A 16456-nucleotide genomic window follows, 5' to 3' on the forward strand; every position below is an offset into this window, starting at 1 on the left:
AAATTTGTTGATATTATGTTGAGTTCTGGAATATCCATTTATGAAGGATCTCCTGGAATTATATTCATTCCAAACATACATGCAACATTTTGCAGCTCTATGTCTAAACCTTCCACATGAATAACAATGACCATAAAAGATAGGTTGGTACCTGGGAGGAAATCTTCTTCGAGGAATTGTCTTCCAAGGTTCTTCCTGCGAGCCTTGATCTCTTGATTTAGCTAAGAGATCTATCTACTTGGTAGATTTTGCATATCCATCCTCTTTAATTGCCATAGAATGACTCGACTTCTTTTTGAATTTTTCTTTGTAACCAACACCAGTCTTGTTGTTGTATGATCATTGGTTGTTGGTGAGTTAGTCCAAAGTCTTTGAACTATTGGCATAGTTTCGAAATTGTTTTCCATTTTTTACTTCCTTTCATAGAGCAACTATTTCATCTTCCAATGCTTCTCTTTCCTTGTTGTTTTCCTTTAATTCTTTCATAAGAGATTCTTCAATTTGCTTGTATTCTTCAACCTTGATTGTAAGGTTGAGGACATGTTCTCTTTCTCTCTTCAATCCATCTCCAAGAGTGTTGACATGCTTCTTCTCGACTTTGAGCTCTTTGATAACCCTAATCACTTCATTTTGAAATTCAATCTCAGTAATTTCTTCTTCTTTGTCAGATGCCTCTTGCTTATTGTGCTTGGCCATAAACAATACTCTTCCATTGAATTCTTCTTCATTATCATTGTCTTCTTTGGATGAGGAACTATCTTCTTTGGTGAAGAAACTTTTCTTAAACCATTTCTTCTTGCCTTTCTTGTTGAACTTCCTAGGACCTTTCTTTCCATTCGTAACAGCCTCATTTTTTATGAGGACATTTGGCTGCAAAATTCCCAACCTCACCATAATCAAAACATATTAATGGAAGTTTACCTTTGAATTTTCCCATACCTATTCTCATTTTCCGCATGAAGTAGGCGAATTCTTTATCTGAGATTTCTTCTTCCTCTTCTTCCTTTTCTTCATCCTTACAACTGCAAGTTTTTGCTTTCTGAGTCTGCTTGTCCTTACTATTCTTCTTGGATGTGGAAAATGTTGTTTCTAAGTGAGATGTGCCATCCTCTTCTTCAATCCTCATTTCATATGCCGTAAGAATTCCATGCAATTCATCTATGCCGAGATTGGTCAGATTCGATCTATCTTCCATTACGTATACCTTAGGGTTAAATCTTGTTGGAAAGGTTTTGAGGATCTTTCGAACAACAATTTTCATTTCAATAGGTTCTCCCAAACCTTCCAATGTATTTGTTGTTTCATCAACACGCTGAAAGTATGCAGCAATATCTTCATCTTCCCTCATTTTTAGTTGCTCTAATTTTTCCCTGAAAATTTGAAGCTTTGCTTCTTTCACTTTTGAGTCATCTACATATATATTTTCAAGCTTGCCCCATACCTCTTTAGCAGTTTTGCAGCTCAATACCTTAAGATAAACAGATTCGATAAGCCCACTGATAATAAGATATTTAGCCTTTACATCATATACCATATTTTTCTTACCATGTTCATCTTGGGTCGGTGTGAAGCCTTTGTCAACGATTTCCCATACTTTGTATCCTTGCGCCAGCAAATGAACCTACATTCTTCCACTCCAAAATGCATAGTTATTTCCATTGAACAAAGGAACTCTATTCTTAGTATACTCCATGATCTCCTTCCAGTTGTTAGACTATTATTGAAGGAACCAAGCTCTGATACCAATTGTTGGAAATAATGAGAGGGGGGTGAATTAGTATTCCTTAGCAATTAGCACTTTTAAATCTTTTCAGAGCATTAGTTAATCTTCAATTATTATTAATATTTATGCAGTAATAACAGTAAATAAAATAACACAGCAGGCACAAGAATTTTAGGTGGAACCCCCCCCCCCCCCCCGGGTCAAAAACCATTGAATGCTTTTCTAATAAATTCTTTAATCTTCAGCCCCAATTGAAATGAAAGAAATAACTTCCTAGAATTCTAGAAAATAATTCTTCTCCAACTCCCACTGGAAGGATGCCCCAACGCCCTGGTTTATTCAGCAGTCAACTAAATGGATGCCCCAACATCCTAGACCAACCTACCACCATGAAGTGTTCACAGGCTCCAACCTGTAGGGGACTTCATGCACCAGCCTAGCACCTCCCTGCCACCCTATAATGATTGAAATGAGACAAGAGTGTGGATTCCCGTACCAGGGAAAACGATCCATGATATAATATGATTTACAATGATTTTGACCAAACACCCAATCACACTATGACCTACAACCCAACCATGAAATCATCCCAACAGAGACTCCTATACCTCCCAATAATGCCTTTTTGACTCTTGGCAGATTTACTCTTTTACAATAATGACTCTTCCAATGATGACACTTTTACAACTTTACAATGATGAATCTTGGCCTTAACACTTCTTCACAATATATGGATGGTCATCATGTCTTCAGAGGATGTCTCGCTGCAATGCTTCATTTGATTTGATGCTTCTGTTCTTTAATTCTTGCTTGAATTTGTATTTGAATCTTCTTCTACCTGAATGCAAAATTTGCCCGGTAAAACCAATCCCAAAACAAAACAAAATACCCTTCAACTTACCTCTACCTACAAAACACATGTAAGTGCATTATAATGAATAAATTAAAATTAAAATTACGATGCGTACCTGAATTGTGCTTATCACTTTTGTTGTTGACTTGTTGCAGCAGTAGACAAAGACTCCCACTCTTGATATAGGCTTGGACTCTATGCAAGACTATATCCAAAACTAACCTAAAGATATATACAATAGAAACTGATGGCATACCCTAGACTTGTGATCGACCAAGTTCTAAGTACAACAATAAAGGCCATTCTATCAACTATGACAAGACAAGTAACGTGAACTTACAACATCATATATATTTAGCAAACTCAGTGTAGCATCAAGAATATGTAACATAAAATGTGTAGTATCAAGAATAGGACATCCGAAAAACTAATTGTGACATATAGAGACATATAGATATAACTGAGACATTGTATATACTTATGTTGTCCTGCAAAAACATATGTCAGAGATGATACTCAAAATTCAAATGTAAACACTAATCATACATACCTTTCTATAGGAGACTTACCCTTGACTATTGATGTGTGGTCCTTACTGTAGTGATCCTTGAATGCATGTTTTTTCTTGCCTTCTAGGAGCTCGATATTGAATCTATTGTATCTATGTAATTTTGGATCTCCAGGGTCTGAAATTTCATCCTATGATATCCCTCTGATTCCTCTTTCCAACCACACAGTTCTGATAAAGATTGGATTCTTCAAGAAATATTTATGCCCAATCTCCCATGATGACCTGATTATAGCCTGGTTCAGTAGAGCGAACTTGTACGAAGTGTTGTGTGTCACTATTGCGACCTTCAGCCCTAAAAATGATACCCAACAAACTACCATTTGTCCTCTTTCTGTCATTATTTACGAAATTGGAATCCAATGCTCAGAGAGAAAGTTATGACGATTTTCCCAACGTCACGTGTTTGACATGGAATTCGAGAGCCTGCAAAAACCCTAACTTCCTCATATCATATCTTTGAAAATATAGAGAACCAAGGTCTGAAATTCGGTCACGAGGTTCATCAAGATTTTAGCTCAAATGGGTTTTAATTTTAGCTTCTGAAGCTTCACTAAAAAAAAAAAAAAATTATAGTGAAAATTCCACGATGACCTATTTGAAGCCACAAAATCCCTACTAGAGGAGGATATGAGGGTCATTATTTATATCAATGTCTTGAGTTGAGAGGGTCCTCAACAGGTGAGTGTTGGATGTATTTAAGGAGGAAAAAAATATCATTAATTATTGACTATTCAATGACCACAACCAATTATGAGTGCCATGCCACAACCCCATAGGGTTTTAGTCCACTAACTGGGGTTACTAACTTCAAACATGAATATCTCTCAAACCGTGAAGAATTACTTGGTGTGCCATATATCAACGGAAACATATCAATGACTAGAATCCATATAGAAGATCCTTGACTCAGAATAGAGTAAGTTATCAAGTCAAAATTCCCATGCAAGATCGGGGTAGCCCTTGGTGTTTCTTGGGTTGACATCAATGATAACCATTGATCAACAATTTTGTCCCTGGACACACTCATTCTAAAGATAACATAGCATCCAGGAAGAAAAATATGTTCCCATGCTAACCTAAAGGGAGCATCCAGGAGTTTGACTACAATTGACCATCATCCAAAGTTTTCTGAAGTTGTCTAAACTCTGAATCAAGGTGAATCTGACATATTCTGCCACTGTAAACTGATTTCAGAAGTTGTTGGGATAAATTGTTGATCACGGAAAAATGAAGTATTGTGCATGAAATCAAATTTTCACCTGGAAGATTTCAGTACTACAGATGTGTTGCAGATAACAGTAAGATCTAGAAAGCAGGAAAAGCTTGAATATTTGCCATAATATAAACATGAAGTTTGAACTCTTGTTTGCAGGTGACCGGGACATACGTATAGATATGTCGTTATGTTTGTGATACAATAGTTTGGCATGATTTGGCTGATTGATATAGATAAGCCATGTTTGGAAATTTGACATGATGCTTAACAATGACTTAGAACTGCGAATTGATGATTGAGACATGTTTTGATCTATAGACCTATCCATGATAGGAAATTTGGACTTGACTTGATGACTAATGATTTTATTTGTCGATTGTTGATTTGCCCTGATGTCAATGTTATGTGGGCATAGTGACCTTCCAATGACTTATGTGAGTATTCAGAAAAATGGTTTTGTATTGGCCTCCTTGTTCCTAGCACAATGGTTGAAGTATTGATAGTTGTGATTCAGCGTGAAAATGGAACATGCACGACTTATCCTTGGCGTATGAATTTGCATCTAGTGACAAAAATGATTTGTATTATGATTATGAGGATGACTTGATGAAGATTTGGATTGATATTGCATGATATATGTCACACTTGTTGGCATGATAATACATGAAGTCATGACTTGATATGAGTTGTACCTGTCACCTGGTTAAAAGAAATAGTTTCATCTGGATTCTAAACATTGATAAGGTGACTTTGTTGATGTGATAGTACAACATTGATTTATGTAAGGTTGATTATGTTTACTTAGCAAGGCATTATGCTTAGAACATTGCATAAAGCAAGCTCCCTGATCCAGATATGTCCATATTTGACAGTTATCTGGTGAAGTCAGGACGATGAGTTCCAGGGTATGGCTTTGATTTCTATTATGGTTTTGGTTTTACATACTGACAACCTATTCTTGGCAGGTGATGAGCCTCTAATGATCTAAGAAAGAGGGGGATGGCTTATGAAGCTCGAAATAATGTATCATGGCATGATGAATTGATTTCTGGAATTTGGGAAATAACTTCTATATTGCAAGGCTATTGGAAAATGTTTTTGAATAATGGAAATGAAAATCCCTAGAGACTTCGATTTGAAGTTCAAGATGTTGTTGAACTTGACTTGGCATCCATCAGTTGATTGAAGCATTGATGTTCCATTTTTTAACACCCGTCCATCTATATACTTGATGCACATATAACCTGAATAAATTCATGAGTACGCTGCTTCATTCACATAGAGTTGCCACCAAGCATCCTTTGAAATATCTGCATGAGATGTTCTATTTTTGAAGCTGAGATATTTCTCCTATGATATGTGACTGCATGGATGTATTGTTGATATTTGAGATTATTGTTAATGATCACATTTTGATGTTGCTTTAGTATGAGATCTTCCAAGATATCTTGGATGAGAGGTCCATAGCATGACCGAGGTTGAACATGATGTTGCTAACATGGCTAGATGTGAGGCAGGATGGAGAATATCTTTAGATATTTGTCTTAGCATGATCTGGATATGACCTAGATACATTGTGATTGACATAGAATCCCATATATATAGTTGGGACTAAGATACTTTCATATCTTGAGTTAGTGCAATTGTTCGAGACAAGCTTAGACTTATGATTGACACCTCCTTGAGAGGGAGGATGATTATGGTATACTTTTGTGATTTATATGATTATCTATGATCTAACAATGATATTTGATTTGATGTACTATATGAATAGGAAACAACTCTATTGAGACAAGTAGATACCATATTTGAGTATGATGAGAGCAGCGCTAATCAAGGACACTGAGCCAACTCTTCCTCCCTCTCTGAGCTCCCACGGTGAGGGATTTAGATAAAGGGCTCCTGGGGTTGAGGGAACTCTAGACAGTAGGGTATGAGCCCTATATATTACCCATAGGATTGGAGATGTTTCTCCCCTATCTTCATAGGGTCGAAGAATGTTGCTCCCATGTTTGGTCTTTGCAGAGTATACCCCAATTGGAATCATACTCACAAGCAGGGCTTGTCAGGAATACCATTCCTCGTTTGGCCAACGAGTTGAGAGCGTACATGGGGTGTACAACCCAAGTCAATTATGATGCAAATGTTCTACCACATGATTATTTAGGGTCATCGATGAGAATATCATTAGGCAATAAGATGGGTTGAGATAACCCTATGCGGTTTCGGGTTGAGATTGATCTACCTGATGTGATCCCAAGGTTGAGATGTGCTCCCATGTGTGTTTGGATATCCTATTGCTCGATATGGGGTTGTATATGTATAGCTCCCCCATGAGATTCTGGGTTGAGATGTGCTCCTCGATGTGGTTCCAGGTTGAGATGTGCTCCTTGATGATATGCTCTTTGATGATAATTGATGATGATATTCTGGGTAGTAGTTTGTTGGTAGAGATTTCGAGTAGTAGCCTAATGGATATAGGTTGGTAGCTTAAGCTCCCCTCTGGTAACAAATTATTCTTCTTCTAGATTCAAGAATGTTCAACATATGAGCAAGAACAATCAAGAGATAAGCAGGAATAAGTAAGGGATAGATCGAGATGTACATTGATGATTTGTGATGATGAGATACTTGATGTGTTCATGGCATGATGACTACATCACAAAGATGATTAGTGATGATACGTGATGACCCTTGAAGATTCCAGAATGTCATATTGATCAATGGATAGATATTGGCAGGTGGAATTCTCCCTAGTTGAGAGGGAGTGTTAATTTTTGCAACTGCGGTCAAATTCAACTTTAGATAGATCATATGATGAAGATAATAATTGCAATAGATTCCTCTTTTCAAAAGGACCAAAATTGACCTAAAGATCACCTTATTTGGACAAGCAGAAGTTGGTTTTTGAATTTATTTATTTATTCATGTATATTGGATTAGGTTGACCCTAAGCACATGTACAATTGGACAATTCGGCCTCAACCCCAAGTGGACCCTCATGAAAGCCTATAAATAGAAGAGACCTCAAGCTCATTTGGACACATTGATCAAGTCGTATCCTCTTCTCTTATTGTCTTGGTTCGCACAGGTCTGACGGAGGAAAGCTCACGCAAAGGGTCTAAAACTATAGGGTCGAAGCTCGCACGTGTCTAGGGTTTCTGGATCTCAAACGTTGGCTCATAACTAAGGTTTTTTGTCTTTGGACGTTGGTACAGTATGGTCTAGAGAGCGTCCAGGAAGCCTTAGATGCAAGCATAGAGTGTCTAAGGGAGCGTCTCGGAGGTTATGGTTTCCACAATTCAGAATGATCTCAGATGCAAGAACAGAATGGTCTATTGAGTGTTCAGGCTGCTATAGACTCTCGCATAGAAGCCTGAAGAGGACATCCATGGTTTGAGGAAGATCTGGGTATGGTTGGTCCCAAGACGCCCACACGCACTTCACCTGGGAGCATCCAGATCAGTCCCAGACGCATTCATTCAGTTCTCCTGAGAGCGTCCAAATCTGTCTTAGACGCTTGTGCAACTCCTTTTCCATGTGTCTGGGACCTAAAGATGAGTTATTAGTATGAATCCTTGTTTAGCAGTGTTCAGCTCAATGACAACAGTATCCAGCAGTTGACTACAGTTAGTGACAACACATTACAGTCCTCAGATTTAGGGTTTTGATTATAACCATGATTAGATTCATTTCATGGATATCATAGTTGCTTTGTTGCATAGATAAAGGTATGGATCGTTTTACTCTCTTTTGCTGAATCATTTGATGACGATATAAGAAGAAGAAGATTTGCACGGGTTTTCCCCGTAGTGGGTTTTTCCTTGGTCTTGGATCAATCCTGGTGTCTCTATGTGTGTGCATGTTTTTCTTCTATTGTTCTATTATGTTATGTTGCATTGATGATGATGATGTCGTTCTTTCTACATAATTGCATATGTTGATGAATAATGGTGTAGATTTGAATAATGTAACGATGATATGGGCTGAACTTAATGTATTAATGAAGAAATGCAATTATCAAAGCAAAGAACATTGTAGCTCTATGAAAAATTAATGAATACAACTATATGGGTTGAAAAATGTATGATGCTTGATGGATTCTCAAACAATCTCTTAAAAACCTTTTGTGCTGTTGGCACAACTGCCTCATCTCTACTAAAACATTGCAAACTAATCTCTCTAATATTTGATACAAGTCCTTGAATTTCATGTTTGCATCCTCTGACTTTTAAGACAACTTGATATTTGTCTAATGATTCCCTCATGTTTAGAGAGGGATCCAATCCACAAGTCTCCTTTGACACTCCTCTTCTCTAGCTATATGTAGCATCTCTTCTTCTCCACACCTTAGTGTATTTTTCTTTATGCCTAGTAGAGATATCTTCTTCCTTGATTTATTTAGGAGATCATCTCATGCTACTTTTGTAATCACATGCCATATGCCCACAATTGTGGCATTTGTAGAATTGTGTATTGTACTTGAATAAGGGGGTGAACGTATTATGATTATGTTGTTGTAGCCATTATAACATTTTATTTGATCGTCTGCAATTTTGCTTCTACAGGTCTGATAAGGGCCTTTATAATAATCATTTTCATAGGCTCTACAATTCCTTACTTTATTTCCAAAGTTTATTCATTAAAAAAATTGACCAAGAAATATAGTTCAATACCTAGTTGAGAAGGATTGCCTTGATGAAGCAACTCTTCTAAAAAATCTCTCCTTTGGAGAAGATTCAACTCTTTCTTGATCCTTGTCTCCTATTTTGTTGCTTCTTGTATTGTTTAGGGATCCCTTGGGGGCATTAGCATAGCTTCTAGGTGTAGCAACTCTTCCAAACTCATCCTAATTTCTTTCCTTGCTTCCATTGTGGTTGGAGATTTGAATAATATTAGCATGATCTTCAAGCTCTTGTTCAATTTTATTTCCTGGTGACATAAGGCTTGCATCTTCTTTGTATGAAATATTTCCCACATAACCAAGACTTGTTTTTTTTTCATTTGGTGATCTTTGATTGTTGAGAATATCATCCAACATTTGATAAATTTTCAAGTTCTTGTTGAACTTGTCTACTTCATTCCTTAATGAGACAATTTCTACTTCAAGCTTCTCACAATTTTCTTCTTTTTCCTTCAATTGGATTTTCATCACTTCTTATGTTCTCTTAACTTCTTCTAGTTGAATTTTCAAGGAGATGACTTCTTCAATTTTTTCTCATGATCTTTTAGTTTTTTAACAAATTCTACTTCTAGCTTCTCATAATCCTCAACCATTTCATTCAACCGACTTGACAACATTTCTTCTCTCTTTTCTACTTCCTTTGCTTGACATCTCAGGAGGACAACTATTTTTTCATCAATGGTATGACTCTTATCTTTAAGGATTTGAAACTATTCTTTAAGCATTATATTTTGTTTTATGATCCTGACTATTTGTTCATAAGCATCCACGAATTCTACTTCAAAAAAGTGTAACCTTCTTGTAGATATGACTGTCTCTTTTAATTGTCTTCATATTTTTTAAAATATTTTATATTCATGATTATGGAAGAGACTTCTTTCGGGGGTTTGGAGTCATGCCTTTTTACTTTTCCATTTGTGTTTCTAAGGCCCACCTTCCTACTGTTAGGCCATGTCTGAAGGAACCTGCTTTGATACTAATTGTTGGAAATACTGAGAAGGGGGTGAATCAATATTTCATTATTTTTAACCATTTTTATCTTTTAAAACATTTGATGCACATAAATCATGAAACCCATATCTTTCCATGAGAAATGCTTATATAATTTTTCTTTGTAAATATTTTGTAAAATTACTTTTACAAAGTAAGCACAAAATTACAACTTTTTTAGGTACCAACCTAAGGAAATTTCATTCCCCTATTTGAGCACCAACTCAACAAATGTAGGCACCAATCTACAGGAGACATCAATTCCCCCCAGCTGAGCACAAACACAACAATTTGTGGGTGTCAACCTACATATTTAATTTATTCCTTGGATCTGTCATCAACAACTTCCAATCCTCAACAAAAATTTTACTTATTTGTTGTCTAACCATGCAACCCTTAGGTTTTCGCCTTCAAGATTCATCACAACCACATGACCTGTACACCTTCAGTTTATGTGCTTCAACTAGGCTTCTTGACTTAGCTCTTTAGACTTGATCTCCTACATTTTAGACCTATGTATTTGATCAAAAAGAGGTCTTCCCATATAACACTTGAATTTCATCAACTCTTGATGTTCATTGTTCAATTGTCACTGCTTAGGCTTATTATATGTTCAAATAGAAGGTCTTCCCACTTGGAAACTTTTACTCAACATTGTATATTTATTTTCGCTACATAGGGTTTTTTAACACACTTGGAACCAAACAAGCCTTTACAACCTTGAATATCTGCTTCCTGCGGCCTATTATTCTTTGCACTAAACACTCACCTTATGCATCCCACAGTCCAATCACGAAAATCGTCCAAAATATCCATTTTACTATTGCACCTTTGTCCACAATAGGGCTCAAATCCATTAATCATATTAACATCACAACTAATTAAGCTAACATCTCCCTTAACACTAGCTTTGCCAACCAAAATCGACCTCCAAAGATCCCTGCAATAGTTTTGCAACAAGGGTCGACCACCTCAAAAATCATATGAGAACTTGATATATAACAGGACTGCAACTCCAACCACAAACCATACTTGAACTCATCCTTCAAAACACTAGAAACTAGCCTTCAAACTAGACCCGAAATCAACCTTCAAAACTCCAGGAATCGACCTTCAAACTAGGCCCGAACTCAGCCTTCAAACACCAAAATTTAGCCCTTAGAAAAAACCTGAAACTTAACCTCCACATGACTGAATTTCAACCTTCAACAGGGCTAAAAATCAGCCTCTAGAATATTTTTGCAACTCACCTTCTAACTAGGACCAAAAACCTTCCCAAAGAGTGCCAAAAACCCTTCCCACAAAAAACCTCTCCAACTCGGCTTCACTTCACTTGGTTCATGAGGTATGAACTTCAAAACTACTCCTTCATTTTCTTAGATAAATATGAATTGACTTGAGCAAGAATGAGTCTTAGATTCCCCCACATTACAGCTATATATAGTGCATTTGACCCCTAAAATAAATGTCGACTTTCACATTGACTCGAACAACTTTTGCACTGGTCTGGATGACTTAGCAGATTGTATAATGAATATTCAAAAAATCATTTCTCCCCAACCGTGAGGATTTAGAGGGAGTTCCATATATCGTTGGAAAGGTTTTGGACTAATATTCCCAACCATATATATTATGCTACCATTTGATCTAGGAAATTGGAGTAAAAATGCATTCAAATATAAGGTATCTAAATGGGGTATCAAAAAATACAGAAACAATATTTCCACAAGGCTCAAAATATTTTATTTGACTATGTAACTTTCTCTTCCATGTGGACAACCCTTGTCATCAATAGCAACCATTTTTAATAATATCAGTGTACTTGCAAGATAATGAGAGGAGGAAAGAGGATTTGAATAAACTTTACAAAAGGAAGATGATTGCTAAAAATAAACAAACAAATGACCTTCATGTAAGTGAATGTTAAAGTTATTGATGAAGAAAGTGTTTCATACAAAGTTGTTGTATCCCAATTTCATGGAATGCCATTGGTTTCTCATCTTTTACCATATATATTTTACTTTGATTTGTGAGCCATGAATCATATACTTGGTACAACCCTAAGAATTTGTTGTACATTTAACTCCAAGAAATAGGAAAGGTCAAGGAAGATTTGATCCAAAGTGTTTTCTAGGTAAATCTTCTCTACGGACAGAGACGATCCCTCTAACCCAATGAGTGGGTCTAGCAACCGAAGTGACAATCTAATAGACCGCTTACCTAAGTTGCAATTGAAAAGAGAGACGTTTCTGATGCTATCTCGATCTCCTTTGTTAAAGACCTTGAATCACTCGTGCCATGGGCTCGTTCTTGTAGCTCTCGACATTTATGCGCCTGCACAAGAGATCAAGACACAACAATGTATGCAAATACAAATAGCATATTCAAAAGAAACCTACTTAACTGATCAAGGAATGTTAAGCTAAATGATACATGAGCATACACATTTAGGGAAAATGAACCAGCAGTTGTATATTAATAGAAAATAAGGGGAAGCATACAACCAAGCCTTGATGTTGATAAGCTCTACTTGAATGAATATCCAAGTCCAAGCTAAGCTCTCCAAGCACTCCTTCTCCAAGCCAAATGAATAGCATATAGGCACAATCTTAACATAAGGGTGCAAATAGGCATAGACCAACCAGCCTCTGACCAGCAACCATTTGTGAATGGGAGAGGATGAATATATAGGCCTAGAAAGGGAGTTAGGACCTCTCCAAATATAGGATTAGGCCCTCATCTCAAGGAGGTAGCTCATAGGGATAAGACCAAGAGGCCAAGTTGGGATAATTTGACCTCATCTATGTCGAACAACCTCCAGCTCACTGCTCTAGAAGCTTCTAGATCACGAAGCTTCTCATCCTCTTTGGGAAAATTGCCTTTTTGGAATCATCATGGGATATGAGAAAACAGAGTGATGCCATCGCGGGTCTGGTATAGTGAAACATGCGGCCATTGTGGTTTTTAGCCTCATATGAGCGATGATTCTCAAATTAGGGTTTAATAGCTATTTCCTGCAAGGGAAATCTCAAGGAATTTTCCAATCAATGTCTTAGGAAGGATCTGAATTGCATATATGAATGAGTACACTGCATTATGGTCATGTTTCGGGCACTTCAGGGTATGTCACAAGGAAGTGCAAGAGGTGTGACAAAATATTGTGTAACAGATGCCCCTTAAAGCATGAACGCAGAACAGGGAGTGATGGCTGAGATGATTTACGAGCTCTTGTAAGGATGAGGACAAGCACTGTCAGGAGACCTAAAAATCAAGGATGCATATACATATACATATCTAATGTCAAAACATGAATCCACGGTATGGACGCAGCCATCTGGATAGTAAGGACTATATGAAAGGATCCATGGCATGGGCACAGCCATCCAATACAGAGTGATCATCTGTAATATAAGATCTGAGGCATGGATGCAGCCATCCGATATATAAGGATCATAAATATAAAGTCCCATTGTATGGGCACAGCCATCCGTATAGCAGAAACATGTGTAAAATCATGAATAACACATAACTCCACGCAGCCTGAGTCATATCAGACAAGACTCAGGGTCTTGCACTCCATCCCAACCCGATCAAAGTATGAATTCTAACATGTGAATGAATGTGTCACAGTCGAACATGCTAGAAAACCACCTAATTACCAGCCATTGATGTGGACCGTTAACAGGCATGAGAGGAACCACCCATAATGACAATGGCTCTCAAGGTATGACAGTACAATCCATGAATGTGATAACGAAGTTGAAGTCGAACACTCATGGAATCACCCAATTGAAGGCCAATAGTGAAAACCTATCATCGGATGCGAAGAACTTGCCATTAAGGCATGCAAGTTCTAAGGTACTAAAAGGGAGTTTCTAAGTCATCTTCTTGGATAATGAGTTGAAGTCAACAAGAAGTGACCCATCGAAGGAGAGTCATAATGAGTCCCCCATCATGACACGAAACAAGGAATAAAGTGTAATGAAATGAGTAAGATCCAAGACTATCACAAAGGGTCAGACAATGTATAGGTAATAGACTACAGATAGGACTTCTCTTGAACATATTGGTGACACGACTCCGGAGTGTGGCAGCATTTGACTCAACATAGGACCAAGGGTCATAATGACAAAGTGGAATAATCAAATGAGAGGCAAAATGGATTACCCAAACCCGGAAGGACAAGTGACTAAGTGAGGATGTCCCAAACCCGACACGAGAAATAGATGAGTGTCATGTTCAAGAGTGACATGCTGCCTATACAAGAGATGTTTCACTTTCACTTTTTCCCCCACTATTTCTAGTGAGTACCTCTTTATTTTTACACAAGCTTGAAGAGGATACCATATGCTTGTCATATAAGTTCATCCTTCGGATGAATCCATCCTAGTAAGTTTTACGAATCCTAGGAAGGAGAAACTTGGGCTCGTCATGGTGACAATTCTTTCGTCGTTTAAGTTTTACAAGTCCGACGAAAGAGTAACTCGGTGTCTATTTCATATTTAGAGAGTTTTAAAAAGAGATGAAAATAAAACTCCATTATATTCCTTTTCGTAACTTGTCCCTCAAACCAAAAAAGGTAGAAAACAATATTTGAGGGAACCTCTTGACCATGTCGACCAAGGTGTACCTTTTTCATAAATAGTCAATCTCAGCCCGAAAAAGGGGTAAACGTATACTAAGACAACCTCAATTCATTTGCTTTAATGAGTTAAAAATGACAAGTACTCAGCAATCTTTTCATATTTCAAGAGTCAAAAAAGAGTTAAAATATGACTCTTCCTAGAGGAACGAGTGGTATAAAAAGGTAGCAACTGGTTCCGGTGATGATGGAACTGCTCAAAACATGTAATGGTCTTGAGGTTGGATAATAAGACCACTCATCGCAAATGTTCCTCATGAAAGGGTAAAACAACCAAGTGAAAGCATATGATTGGCTAAAGAGATGGTGATGATGGAATGAAAAAACCAAGGCTCATCTGGCAAAAAATCAGCTGATAAAAATGGCAATCACGAGATGTAAAATGGGAATGGTTTATTTTCTACACCTGCTTGAAACATGGGAAACTATGCGTGAGTATACTTGAGGATGGTTTCATTTTTTCACAAGCTTGAAACATGAGAAAAAACTATGCTTGGATTTGGTTTCATTTTTACACAATCTTGAAACAAAGATAAACTATGCTTGAGATGAGTTTGCATTCCCCCAACATAATGACTCAATATGAGGTACATGCCCCCAAGCTGCATCTCATTCACCTAAGTATACCATTGTTTACTAACAGGCGGATGGAATGAAGGTTCACTTACGAGATCAAGTGAAATACTCGATTGGGATTTTACAAGATCTAATTAAATACTCGAATTGGAAGGGGATTTGTTTCATTTTTTAACGAGCTTGACACAAGTAAATAAACTATGCTCATGGGACCTATTTCATTTTTTAACGAGGTTGACATAGCAAAATAACTATCCTCATGGGGACTTATTTCATTTTTGAACGAGGTTAACATAGTAAAAGAACTATCCTCATAGTCCTTGTTTCATATTTTAAGGAGCTTGACACAAGACAAGGAACTCTGCTATAATCCCTCGTTTCATTTTTTAAGGAGCTTGACACAAGACAAGGAACTCTTCTCCAATCCATTGTTTCATTTTTTAAGGAGCTTGAAACATGACAAGGAACTCTTCTCCTGATCCCTTCATCACAGACCAAAAGAGGCCATGGATTCCAAGAGGTTCTCATTAGATGGGAGAAGAACACTTGGGAATGGATACATGTCCAGGGATCCAAATGAAAAGTAAGGCTCCAATGCCCCCAATACATGGTTTACTATGTCACCTACTAGATCATCAGTAGATGTGGGCATGGAACAGGTGGCCACGTAATTTACTTATGGCAGGGGTGATATTGCTTGCGTATAAGAACTACTTAGGGATGATGGTTCATTGGGAGTTGACTCAAGACCAACAAATGTAAGTTGATCAATAATCACAATGTTTCCTTCATGTGGGAAACACATCACTCGAAAGAGAGAAGAAACCATAGCTCTCATGACATAAACATAGTCATGACCAAGGAGTATATTAAAATCCAAAAGGCCTTGGACAACCATCACATCTATATAGACAATCTTTCCTCCCAAAGTAATAGGTAACTTAGGAAGGATCCCTAACAGTTGATTGGTTTCTCTGTTAAAAGATAACAGATTCGGGGTGACAGGGACAATCTAAGGAGAACTAAAGCTTTCCAAGCAGTTGAGAAAAGAATGTTAACAGATGTGCCCTCATCTATGACTGTGCTAGGTATGGCCATATGGTAAGCCTATACTGTAATCTAGAAAGCCACATAAGACGGAAGGCAATATCCTGCCAGTTGACTCCAATCAAAATAAGTGACTAAGCTACTCGAAGGGGGT

The sequence above is a fragment of the Pinus tabuliformis genome, chromosome 4_2 (genome assembly GCF_031772625.1).
Source record: "Pinus tabuliformis cultivar Carrire ecotype Pingquan chromosome 4_2, CPIR1, whole genome shotgun sequence".
Lineage (NCBI taxonomy): Eukaryota > Viridiplantae > Streptophyta > Pinopsida > Pinales > Pinaceae > Pinus > Pinus tabuliformis.